The sequence below is a fragment of the Triticum urartu genome, chromosome 2A, assembly GCF_056163025.1.
Source record: "Triticum urartu cultivar PI428250 chromosome 2A, HENAU_Tu73, whole genome shotgun sequence".
Classification (NCBI taxonomy): Eukaryota; Viridiplantae; Streptophyta; class Magnoliopsida; order Poales; family Poaceae; genus Triticum; species Triticum urartu.
In genome coordinates this window covers 319,036,291-319,050,518 of record NC_141874.1, presented here as the reverse complement: position 1 = coordinate 319,050,518, position 14,228 = coordinate 319,036,291, and positions in this window count along the sequence as shown.

Below are 14,228 nucleotides of genomic sequence, written 5' to 3'. Positions count from 1 at the left end.
TTATTACACATGAAGAACACGGTGGAGAGGATTCTGATCATGAGACGCAATACATGGCTGTTGAAGATGCTGACAGGTATGAATGTTTAGTTGCTCAACGTGTTTTGAGTGTGCAGGTTACACAAGCTGAGAAAAATCAGAGGCATAATTTTTTCCATACAATGGGAGTTGTGAAGGAATGTTCTGTTCGCGTCATCATAGATGGAGGGAGATGCAATAACTTGGCTAGCATGGAGATGGTGGAGAAGCTATCTCTCACCACAAGACCTGGTGTAGGGTGGAACCCTAAGTGGAGATCTTTCATGAATTGGAGGGGGAATCCCCAAGAACAGGATGAACACAAGAGGGAAAACAAGAGGAACACTCAAGAACAAGTCCAATCACACATCCACTAGACAATCAAACACACAAGATCCACAAGGTACATGAACAATCAAAGGGAAATAAGATACATGGTAGAGTTCATCCAAAATCCTATGAAGGAGATGAGGGCTTGATGATCTAGATAGATCCTTCCCACAAGGGGGTCTTTATCCACTAGGAATCTTCTCCAATGGAGGCCTTGAACTCCAATGGAGTGTCTCTCTCTCAAGAGGAATCCCACAAGGGGAGATACATGAGCTAAGCTCTAGTGTTTAGATCTATTCTTAGCTAAGTCTAAATGGAGGAGATGAAGGAGTATATATAGTCCTAGGCAAAGAGAGGGATAAGTGGAAGTGAAATGGTAAAGCAAGGGCAAAGCCCGCAGCATCACACAGGGGGGGCCCATGTGCACGGGGTAAGTGGAGCCCGTGCGCACGGGGTATCCAGAGACCTGACGCAAGGGCCCGTGCGCACGGGGTCCGTGAGGCCCGTGGGAATGGGGGTCCCGTGGGCACGGTACACGCCCGTGCGCACGGGGTCTTCAGGACCGCTAGCTTGGGAGGCCCGTGGGCACGGGGTCGGAGGGGCCCGTGCGCACGGGGTTGCCTGGGAGCTGCTGCCTTCTTCTTGGCGCTTCCTTCTCCGCTTCCAGGCTTCCCTCTTGGATGGTGTAGATGTTCTCTTCTTCTTGGACTCCTCCTTGATGAATGTGTAGCTCCGCTCACACCTATGTATGCATACGAGAGAGGGGTCAAGTAGTATACCATCCTCGAGAGGTACAAGTGGACATGTGTAAAGGAGATGATTCACCTTTGTATGTATGAAGTAGATGTGGCACGTGTCACTTGCCAAATGGACTCTTTACATGGTGATGTCCATAGGATGCTCCGCATCATCCCCTCCCCCTTGGGAAAGATCCGACCTCGGATCGAAAGCCAAATCACCATTGGAAAGAGATGATGTTGACGTGTAGTAGTGGACGATCACCAAAGCATTCATCATCTTGTATTTCCAAATGGGCACTCTCCGATGTCATACCATCTTGTAATTCCTTCAAAAGGAGCAAAGATAACAAGAACATGGAAAAACAAATGTGGTTGGTGTAAGAGCAAAACCAAGCATTCAAGAGGTGGTTCACCCAACAAGTGTTGTCATCAAGCATAGCATATGGTTTGACAAAGAAGTGTGGCATGGCATTTAAGCATATAAGGTGAGCACAATCAAGGACATCATGGAAACAAGTATGCAAATGGGAGGTAAAGATGCTAATATGTGTGACAAGTGAACAAGCATCAACCTCAAGATCATAGCAAGAATGCGCAATGTGCTCAACAAAAGGTCTATGGTAGGCATAGGAATCATTCACAACACCAAATAGAATGAGGTGTCTAAAAACATGGGTCAAGTGCAAGACAATCCAAGCATAATGTGCATGGGGTGTAGTGAATATAGTGTGGCACTCAACACAATAGAAAGAGCAAGTGTTCATCATGTGTGAGGCAATCAAGGCAAGCATGTAGCAATCGATGGAACATGTCATATGTGAAGTGATGACTGTTGCAACCAAACATATGAGAGGAGCAAGTAATCCAAGAATTGGATGCAACATACAAGGCATATATATCATGATGAACAATAAGTCTCATGGTGCAAGCAACACAAGTAGTATGATCCGCAATAGCCATGCTCAAGAAAGATGTCACCTTGAAGGCGTGTCCTTGTGCATTCTTCACAATGCCGAAGAGGTAGCAAAGGTGTTGGAGAAGCGAGTCGTGGTCGAATGTATGAGGCTCGCTCTCAAGAGCTTGAATGGTCAACTCATGTGAAGCGGAAGTCGACAGAATGTCCAAGTATCCTACACATGAACAAAACAAAGCAAAGAACGTATGCGCACGGTAGATAAACACATCGTCCATCATGATGGTTCTCTTCTCTTGCACATAACCATTAGAAACACAAGTGCAAGAATAATATGATGCAACAATGGCAATATTCATGGCACTAGGTATATGGTGCAAAGGGGTAAGACAAGCATGCTTCACAAGAAATATGTTTGAATCTCCAAATATATGCGAGAATGCTATGGGGGCAATCTCATTAGCAAGACTAAAGGCATAGTTGCACTCAATACATGGCAAATCATCTAGAATGAGAGAGGCAACATGGGGAGATATATGACAAGAAGCAATAATAATCATGTGATAAGCATGTAGATGGTTGTCATCAACCGCATGAAGTGAGCAAGTATGAGTCATCGGTGATGCAACAAGGCAAGCAATCATAGGAAACAAGTCGTCCAAGCTAGTAGTGCGAAGATGCAACATACTAGAGTAAATAATGGCAATCATGTCATGTGAGAAAGTAATAGGCATAGGCAATGCACATGACATATCGCAAGCACAAACACAAAGCAAGATCATAGTATCATCATAGGCATGGGGCACAAAGTAGACATGGCAATAACAAGCAATATCTCCACCAAGCTTGCAAATACACATACAAATATGAGAATCAATCATCATGTGTAATGCAAAGCATGGGTCACAAATGCATGGCAAAGGCATATGAATAATCATATCATGCAAAGTGAACATGGCAAGATGGGCAAAGGATATATAATGGACAATAACCCATAGCCAAGTGAGGGTCATGTAGAAGAAATGCGCGAAGTATTTGCGCGAAGAGAGCGGTGGGAAAGACAATCCATGGGATCCCAAGTCATCCTTGCTCTCTAGAGTTCGTTTTGTCAACTCGTGGGATTGTGAGGTTGACAAGTATTCATGGGTACCTACACAAAAGAGACACAAACCAAAGAAATTGTGCGTGTGGTAAATGTACAAGATAAGCATTGTGTGAGTTAGCACAAGATAAGCATTGCTCAAAGAAATTTGATGCATGGTATAAGAACATGTCATCCATCATGAAAGAATAGTTATTATGTATGACACGATGGGGACACAAATTGAGAATGGAAGTATATGGAACATAATTCATGGAAAGCATATGGTGCGCACAAGTATTGGGATCATGCAATGAATGGGATGAATCAAAATCTCCTAAAATGTATGAGGAAATTATGGGGGTCTCCTCATGAGCAATAATGGAAACATCATATGGAGAAAATGGACAACATCCAAAACAATGCATATCCGAAGCTAGGTGTTCATGGCATGGCATATGAGATAAATGATGCAAAGGGAGCATATCAATATCATCACAAGAAAAACAAATGCCAATAACCATGGGCATGTCATCTATGCCATAAGTGCAAATTGGGTTAATCTTAATGGCATATGCATAGTCACTATGAAGAGATTGCAAATATGACATGTGGTCGATCTCATGCATAGCATATGACAAGTCAAGCGGATTGGCAAACATGATGTGACCGAGAGAATTAGCACAAGAAATCCTATGTAACATGGCATCACAACTAATAGACTCCACATGGCAATCATCATACTCATCATAAATGGGTAAATCATCGCATGGGGAAGTCACACTAGCATGAAGCATGGAAATAGGTTGATCAACATCATGCAAGCAATCAACGTCAAGAATGTCCACTAGTGGGACTAGAGCATCACCTTCACCTATGTTACCTTGTTCATTCCACTAAAGTGGTGTAGGTGAGGTGGTAAAGACCAAATGGTGGTCATCTTCATCTTGATGGAACCATGTGGGGGGGGTGCATCATATTCCACCATGGCCATTGTCTTGTCCAAAGGTAGGACGAAGTCGTCGAGAATCGGCGCGTCATCATATAAGGGACCTAGCACCAAATGAGAAGACACAATAGAGGTAGAGGTTAAGTCGTTAGAAATCATAGTGGCCTCACATGCCCTATCAACTACCTCACTCTCTCTATGTGGTGGTTCACTCATTCCCTCACAATAGGTGCACTCAAACTCACATATGGTGGAGTCACTCTTCTCAATCAAGAGGTGGGGGTTGTGGCTCTCCTCACATGGGAATTGTGGAAACACATCATATATGGGGCTAGTGGTGAAGTCACTCTCACTCTCAATATGGTGGAAAAAGTTACTCAAGTCATCATGCGTCGCCGTGGTTGAGGTGACATACTCAACCATCTCATCGCCGTCGCCATGGATGAAGGCCGAAGATGGAACATCATCACTCTCGCCTCCTAAGATGGGAGCATCATCCTTGCTCGCCACCATGTCGCTCACCTCCAAAGCTTGGTCTTTGAAGGTCTCCGTAGTTGAACTCGTCGCCGCACTGTCTTGAAAAAGAGTCATAGGAGACTTGGCATCATCAATGCCACAAAGAGGGATGGCGGTGAAGTCGAACTTGGGAGCATCGTCTTGGAGCTCGTCGGGCTTGGACATCATGGTGGTACTAGCCTCATGCTCGTCGTGTTGGAGCTTGGTCTTCGAGAAGTGTGCTTGGGGTGGAGAAGCCTTGGCCTTCATGAGTTCTTGTTCGGCCTTGAGAGCACCAATGTAGTTGTCGTCGAGGGACTTGTAGTTCTCGAGGAAGATAGGCTTGGAGATGTCGTTGTTCAATCCCATCATGAAGTGGAACTTCATTGACATGGGGTCATCCATGCCGGCACGTCGCAAGGCATGCTTCATCTCCTTGAAGTACTCATCGATGGAGTTGGATCCTTGGATGGTGTTCTCCAATTGGCGTGGAAGTTGTTCCGTGTAGGTTGGAGGCACGAACTCTTGCCTCAAACCTCTCTTCGTCTTGCGCCAACTCATGTCGTAGCTCTCCAAAGGTGCATGAAGCCACCATGTGGACGCGTAGTCGTGGAAGTTTCTTGAGGCGCACTTCACTTGATCTTCGGGATGGACTTGATGTATCTTGAGGAAGTCGTCCATCAAACGCTCCCACTCGAGATACTCCTCGGGTTCTAGAGTCCCATAGAAAGGAATCTCGTGGTTGGTGTCGAGGTCGTAGTAGCTCAAGGGAGTAGTGGACTTGAGCTCGTGGAGTAGGCGAAGATGTCGTACGTCCGAAGGCAAAGATGCCTTGAAGTCACTTGGTGAAGATGCCAAAGGTATTGAAGAAGTCGTAGCCTTGTAGTCGATGTTGCTGTACTGTATGGCCCGTGCGCACGGAGGGGCTGGAGGCCGTGTGCACGAGGGTCGAGGGCCCGTGTGCACAGGGGTGGCAGAGAAGCCAACTCTCGTCCAGTAGGTCACTCTTCATGGTCTTGTCGATGTCGATGCTTGTGTGTACTTGCCGCAGATGGTAGCACGGAAGTCTTTGCACTTGAGCGTCTTCTCGAAGATGAGGAGGACCGCTTGCGGTTCTTGATGAGGGCCTTGAGCTCCTCCATTTGCTTGTCCATCTTGGCATCGATGACGTTCTTGATAGCATCGAACTCGTTGTCGTGGTTGTAGACCGGAGGTGAAATGCCTTGCCTATCCATCACAAAACTCGAGCAAAGGTGAGTAGGAAATGAGATAAACAATACCAAGCTACCTTTTCCCAAAGTTGAGGATGTATCTTGTATCACTGAATGTGAGATGAAAGAATAGTGGAATTGGTACCGGACATGTTCACTCACACCTATCAAGTAAAGCTTAAGGAGGAGCTTGGTGAGGATAGTGGCACAAAATTTTTATGCAAAATGTTAGCAAGAGTCAATAATGTTGGAAAATATTCACAAATTCGCAAAGTGAAACAAGTATACCAATAGCAATATGTGGCACACGAAAACACACACAGATAGATAAATGGGGTCGTGCAACCAAGGAATGAGCACAAAATGTGGAATCCACGGAAAACGCTCGTGTTGCACAACTCAAGAGAGACGCTAGCACGATTGCTCAATAGGCGGATACGACACTTGTGCACAACCTATAAGATGCAAAATGTATGAGCTTTCTATCCCACGTATGCTATGTGTATGATGTTCCCTTTGTTCTTCTCAAGGTGATCCAAGATGATCGGATATGACAATCTTATGCACAATGTGGTATGATGCTATGGCTCTCGCTTACAAGATCTTTGCTCTCTTTTCTTTTGCTTAAAAGCTTATTCTCTTTTTTTATGGCCACTATGCGAAATGCACAAACCAAGATAGCAATTGTGTATATGCGGGAACAATCTTGTCACACAAGAGATGATATGATGATACCAATATGACATGGTATGTATGCAATGGAAGGTGTAGATCACTAATGTGCACAAGTAATGTTGCCGGCAATACTCAAATGGCTAGTCTCGATAGGCAAGTGACGCAAAAGGGGTTAGGGGTTATCAATGGAATTGCAAGGGGAATGTACAATGGTGTCGTCGAGGTTACCGTCCTTGAAGATGGTGAGTGGCGGTGTTCTCAATGTAGATACCAAGATGATGGAGACTCGTCCCTAAGTAGCTGAAACACCTTAGGAAACGGTAAAAAACCGTGAACTCAAAATCTCACGGACACAAGTCAAATGGTGGTAGCGGAGATGGCAATGTGGAAGTGGTGGTGATGGATGATGAAGAAGCAACCGTCCCTAAGTAGCCGAAACACCTTAGGAGACTCAAGTCACCACTCAAACAACCACAAATGCTAAATGGAGCAAAATGGGTTAGGTTGCGGAAGGATATGGTGGATTTTGCGGATGGTATGGTGGAAGGATTATGCAAAGATGCCAAAATGTGAAAATTTTTATGGAGTCAAATGGTGATGGAACCTATCTAGGTGGATGGGGGATGTCAATAGCTACTCAACAAGGTAAAGAACGCGACAATCGGACTCCGGATGTGGAAGTTATGGCCGAAATGGTGAAGTGCACGCGGCTGCTGTAGGGGGGGCCGTGCGCACGGGGTCTAGGGCCTGTGGGAACGGGGTGCCGTGCGCACGGTACACAACCCGAGGGCACGGGGTCACCTGGGACACGCGAGTGTGGTGGATTTCTGCCCGATCTGGGCTCCAAATGGATGGATCTCTTTGCTTTGGTGTAGCTGGGGTGTATGGGGGTGGTATGGGAGGGTGGGAGGTCGAAGGGACAGCGGCCGAAGCGCACTGGAAGGGTCATGCGCACGGGGTCTGTCTGGCCCGTGTGCATGGGGTCCCGTGTGCATGGGGTCCCGTGTGCACGGGGTCCCGATGGCCCGTGTGCACGGGGTGCTCTGTGAGCGGATGAACTGCTCCGGATCCGTGGGTAAATTCGAAATTGGGGTCTAAATCGAAGGACGGAAGGTAGGGGAAGGTGGAGGAAAGCTAGATCCACTTGAAATCAAGCAAATCCATGGATCAAATCCAACAAAACATCATCCAAACAAACAAATCACAAAAAAATGCGGCTATTTTTGGTGGGGAATTTTCGAATTTAGGACGAAATCAACAAAACTAGGCTAGAAAACAAAGAGGGGGGCTCCAATTTCGTGAGAAACCTTGGCTCATGATACCAAAATGGTGTAGGGTGGAACCCTAAGTGGAGATCTTTCATGAATTGGAGGGGGAATCCCCAAGAACAAGATGAACACAAGAGGGAAAACAAGAGGAACACTTAAGAACAAGTCCAATCACACATCCACTAGACAATCAAACACATAAGACCCACAGGGTACATGAACAATCAAAGGGAAATAAGATACATGGTACAGTTCATCCCAAATCCTATGAAGGAGACGAGGGCTTGATGATCTAGATAGATCCTTCCCACAAGGGGTCTTTATCCACTAGGGATCTTCTCCAATGGAGGCCTTGAACTCCAATGGAGTGTCTCTCTCTCAAGAGGAATCCCACAAGGGGAGATACATGAGCTAAGCTCTAGTGTTTAGATATATTCATAGCTACGTCTAAATGGAGGAGATGGAGGAGTATATATAGTCCTAGGCAAAGAGATGGATAAGTGGGGGCGAAATGGTAAAACAAGGGCAAAGCCTGCAGCATCACACAGGGGCCCCGTGTGCACGGGGTAAGTGGAGCCCATGCGCATGGGGTATCTAGAGACCTGACGCAAGGGCCCATGCGCACGGGGTCCGTGAGGCCCGTGGGCACGGTACACGCCGTGCGCACGGGGACTTCAGGACCGCTAGCCTGGGAGGCCTGTGGGCATGGGGTCCGAGGGGCCCGTGCGCACGGGGTTGCCTGGGAGCTGCTGCATTCTTCTTGGCGCTTCCTTCCCCGCTTCCAGGCTTCCCTCTTGGATGGTGTAGATGTTCTCTTATTCTTGGACTCCTCCTTGATGAATGTGTAGCTCCACTTACATCTATGTATGCATACGAGAGAGGGGTCAAGTAGTATACCATCCTCGAGAAGTACAAGTGGACACGTGTAAAGGAGATGATTCACCTTTGTATGTATGAAGTAGGTGTGGCACGTGTCACTTGCCAAATGGAATCTTGACATGGTGATGTCCATAGGATGCCCCACATCAAGACCACATGGTAGAAACAATCAGTATACTCCTGTTCATAAGGATAAAAATATTACTTTGCTTCCTATGACTCCTGATTCCATTTTGAAAGATGATATTAATAGAGCTAATAAAGTAAAACAGGAGAAAAATAAGAGTGAAAATCAGATTGTGGCAAAAGAATTTGAGCAACAAATGAAGCCTAATAATAAACCATCTAGTGTTGTTTCTGAAATTAAATTGAAAAGTGCATGTTTACTTGCCACCAAATCTGATATTGATGATCTAGATTTTAGCAAATATGTTTGCTATGCTTTTGTGTGCAAAGAGGCATTATTTTCATTCGAGGACGTGCCTTCCTCTTTGCCCCCTGCTGTCACTAACATTTTGCAGGAGTTCGCTGACGTCTTTCCACAAGACGTGCCACCGGGATTACCACCTATTAGAGGGATTGAGCATCAAATTGACTGAATTCCCGGTGCATCATTACCTAACTGCGCACCATACCGTACCAATCCAGAGGAGACGAAGGAGATTATGCGTCAAGTACAAGAACTGCTCGACAAAGGTTATATACGCGAATCCCTTAGTCCTTGTGCTGTTCCTATCATTTTAGTGCCGAAAAAGGATGGTACATCGCGTATGTGCGTTGATTGTAGAGGCATTAATAATATTACTATTCGTTATCATCATCCTATTCCTAGGCTAGATGATATGCTTGATGAATTGAGTGGCTCTACAATATTCTCCAAAGTTGATTTGCGTAGTGGATACCATCAAATTCGTATGAAATTGGGAGATGAATGGAAAACAACATTTAAAACTAAGTTTTGATTATATGAGTGGTTAGTCATGCCTTTTGGGTTAACTAATGCACCTAGTACTTTCATGAGATTAATGAACAAACTTTTACTAGCTTTCATTGGACGATTTGTGGTAGTTTACTTTTATGACATATTGATTTATAGCAAATCTTTGGAGGAACATTTGGAACATTTACGTGTTGTTTTTATTGCTCTACGTGATGCATGTTTGTTTGGTAACCTTGGAAAGTGCACCTTTTGCACCGACCGAGTATCTTTTCTTGGCTATGTTGTTACTCCATAGGGAATTCAAGTTGATAAAGCCAAGATTGAAGCTATTGAGAGTTGGTCGCAGCACAAAACGATCACACAAGTGAGGAGTTTCCTTGGCCTCACTGGATTCTATAGGCATTTGTGAGAGATTTCAGCACCATTGCTGCACCTCTCAACGATCTTACAAAGAAGGATGTGCCTTTTGTTTGGGGTAGCGCACAGGAAGAAGCCTTCACGGTATTGAAAGATAAGTTGACACATGCTCCTTTACTCCAACTTCATGATTTTAATAAGACTTTTGAGCTTGAATGTGATGCTAGTGGAATTGGATTAGGAGGTGTGTTATTACAAGATGGCAAACCTGCTGCATACTTTTTTCAAAAATTGAGTGGGCCTAGTCTGAACTATTCTACTTATGATAAACAATTTTATGCTCTTGTTCGCACCTTAGAAACATGGCAACATTATTTATGGCCCAAAGAATTTGTTATAGATTCTGATCATGAATCTTTGAAACACATTCAAAGTCAAGCAAAACTGAACCGTAGACATGCTAAATGGGTTTAATTCATTGAGACTTTCCCTTATGTCATTAAACACAAGAAGGGTAAAGAAAATGTTATTGCTGATGCTTTGTCTCGTCGTTATACTATGCTTTCACAAGTTGACTTTAAAATATTTGGTTTGGAGACCATCAAAGATCAATATGTGCATGATGCCAAATTTAAAGATGTATTGCGGAATTGTAAGGAAGGGAGAACATGGAACAAGTTCGTTCTTAGTGATGGATTTATGTTTCGTGCTAACAAGCTATGCATTCCAGCTAGCTCTGTTCGTCTTTTATTATTGCAGGAGGCGCATGGAGGAGGATTAATGGGACACTTTGGCGTCAAGAAGACGAAGGATATACTTGCTACACATTTCTTTTGGCCAAAGATGAGACGGGATGTTGAGCGTTTTGTTGCTCACTGCACTACATGTCAAAAAGCTAAGTCACGACTCAATCCTCATGGTTTATATATGCCTTTGCATGTACCTAGTGTTCCTTGGGAGGATATATCTATGGACTTTGTTTTAGGTTTACCTCGAACAAAGAAGGGGAGGGATAGCATATTTGTTGTCGTGGATAGGTTCTCGAAAATGGCACACTTTATACCATGTCATAAAAGCGATGATGTTGTTAATGTTGCTGATTTGTTCTTTCGTGAAATTATTCGCTTGCATGGTGTGCCAAATACTATTGTTTCAGATCGTGATACTAAATTTCTTTGCCACTTCTGTAGATGTTTATGGGCTATGTTTGGGACTAAACTACTTTTTAGTACTAGTTGTCACCACCAAACTGATGGACAAACTGAAGTAGTCAATAGAACATTGTCTACTATGCCTAGGGCTGTTTTGAAGAATAAGAAGAAAAATGTGGGAAGAATGCTTGCCTCATATTGAATTTTCTTATAATCGTTCATTGCATTCTACTACTAAGATGTGCCCTTTTGAAATTGTGTATGGTTTCCTACCTCGTGCACCTATTGATTTGTTGCCTCTTCCATCTTCGGAGAAGTTTAATTTTGATGCTAAAGAACATGCTGAATTGATTTTAAAAATGCATGAGTTAACTAAGGAAAACATTGAGCATATGAATGCTAAATAGAAAACATGTTGTGTTTGCACCTAGAGATCTTGTTTGGTTACATTTGCGTAAGGATAGATTTCCTAATTTGCACAAATCAAAGATAATGCCATGTGTTGATGGTCCTTTTAAGGTGTTAGAGAAAATAAATGATAATGCATATAAACTTGAGCTGCCTGCAAATTTTGGGGTTAGTCCCACTTTTAACATTGCAGATTTGAAGCCTTATTTGGGTGAGGAAGATGAGCTTTCATCGAGGACGACTTCATTTCAAGAAGGGGAGGATGATGAGGACATCAATACCATTGTTACACCTACAGCCCCTGGTGCTATACATACTGGACCAATTACCAGAGCTCGCACACGCCAATTGAATTATCAGGTACTTTTGTTTCTTGGTAACGATTCTAATGTTCATGAGAATATGATGGTGCCTAAATTGGATACATTTGTTTTGCTTACAAATGAAGGTCCTAGCTTGTACAAGAAAGATGAACCGTGGATCAAGTTCAAGGATGGAGATGATGGCATGCGCAAGGGGGTCAAGAACGGAGTTACAAGTGATGATTTCAGGACTTTGAAGCCACCATAAGGAGTGCATGAAGCCTTGGACGAAATATACAAGATGCCACATCATAAATTTTGTCCAAAGGCTATTTTAGGTGTTGCGTCACCTTATTATTGGGCCAGGCCCATGTATTTTCGAAATACTTAAGTATAGGCTGTTTTTAGAGTCCGTATGTGTGGGGAAACAAGAGTTAGGGTTGGTTTCGGACCCCTCCTCCAAGGGCCACGAAATCCCCCCTCTTCCTCCATATATACAACCCTTAGGGCATTGTTTTGACTTTGGGTTTTGTTTAGATAGGTGGTGGTTCTGATAGGTGGTGCTATCGTACATCCACATTGATGGAGACTTCAACCCACGAAGGGTAACGGTTGCGCGAGTCCACGGAGGGCTCCACCCACGAAGGGTCCACGAAGAAGCAACCTTGTCTATACCACCATGGCCATCTCCCACGAAGGACTTGCCTCACTAGGGTAGATCTTCACGAAGTAGGCGATCTCCTTGCCCGTACAAACTCCTTGGTTCAACTCCACAATCTTGACGGAGGCTCCCAAGTGACACCTAACCAATGTAAGAGACATCACTTTCCAAAAGGTAATAGACGGTGTGTTGATGATGAACTGCTTGCTCTTGTGCTTCAAATGATAGTCTCACCAACACTCGGCTCTCTCTCATAGTATTGGATTTGGTGGAAAGAGGGTTTGAGTGGAAAGAAACTTGGGGAAGGCTAGAGATCAAGATTTATGTGGTTGGAATGGAATATCTTGACCACAACACAAGTGTAGGTGGTTCTCTCTCAGAAAATATGTGTTGGAAGTGTAGGCATGTTCTGATGGCTCTCTCCATGAATGAAGAGTGGGTGGAGGGGTATATATAGCCTCCACACAAAATCTAACCGTTACACACAAATCACCAAACTCGGTGGGACCAAATCATGAAACTCGGTCGACAGATTTAGTTCAAAATGTGAACGTTAGGATTTTCAGTGGGACCGATTCCATTAGGGTTAGGGCATAACGTAATCTCGATGAGACCGATTACACAAATTCGGTGGGACCGATTTTGGTAATAGGCAAACAGAGAGTTGGTCAAGCAAACTCGATGGGACCGATTCACCCATCTCGGTTAGACTGAAACATTATGAAGGGGAAACAGAGAGTTTGCATTGCAATCTCAGTGGGACCCATCGCTCATCTCGGTTGGACCGAAACGTTATGAAGGGAAATAGAGAGGTTGCAATCCCATCTCGGTGAGACCGAGATCCCTATCGGTGAGACTGAAACAACCAGGGTTTGTGGCAGTGGCTATGTCAAGTGAACTCGATGGAGCCGGGTGGGAAATTTCGGTGGGGCCGAGTTTGACTTTTGGTTTGGAACATATGTGGATATGAGGAAGTAGTTGAGGGTTTTGGAGCATATCACTAAGCCCCTTGAGCAAGCAAGCCATTAAGCAACACCTCATCCCCTTTTAATAGTATTGGCTTTCCTGTGGACTCAATGTGATCTTGGATCACTAAAATAGAAAATGTAGAGTCCTGAGCTTTGAGCTTGAGCCAACATGTCTTCTTAGTATTTTGAGGGATCCACTTTTGATGAGGACATCAATACCATTGTTACACCCATAGCCCCTGCTTCTATACATACTGGACCAATTACTAGAGCTCGCGCACACCAATTGAATTACCAGGTACTTTTGTTTCTTGGTAACGATTCTAATGTTCATGAGAATATGATGCTGCCTAAATTGGATACATTTGTTTTGCTTACAAATGAAGGTCCTAGCTTGGACAAGAAAGATGAACCTTGGATCAAGTTCAAGCATGGAGATGATGGCATGCGCAAGGGGGTCAAGAACAGAGTTACAAGTGATGATTTCAGGACTTTGAAGCCACCATAAGGAGTGCATGAAGCCTTGGACGAAATATACAAGATGCCACTTCATAAATTTCGTCCAGAGGCTATTTTAGGTGCTGCGTTACCTTATTATTGAGCCAGGCCCATGTATTTTCGAAATACTTAAGTATAGGCTGTTTTTAGAGTCCGTATGTGTGGGGAAACAAGAGTTAGGGTTGGTTTCGGACCCCTCCTCCAACAGCCACGAAATCCCCCCCTCTTCCTCCATATATACAGCCCTTAGGGCGTCGTTTTGACTTTGGGTTTTGTTTAGAATAAAAGTTCGCCATAGCTGCAACTTCGTGTACTTCGTTTGTGTCCAACGACCAGACCAAGACGTCACAGAACCCCACATTCATCAATAAAGCTTTCCTCTTA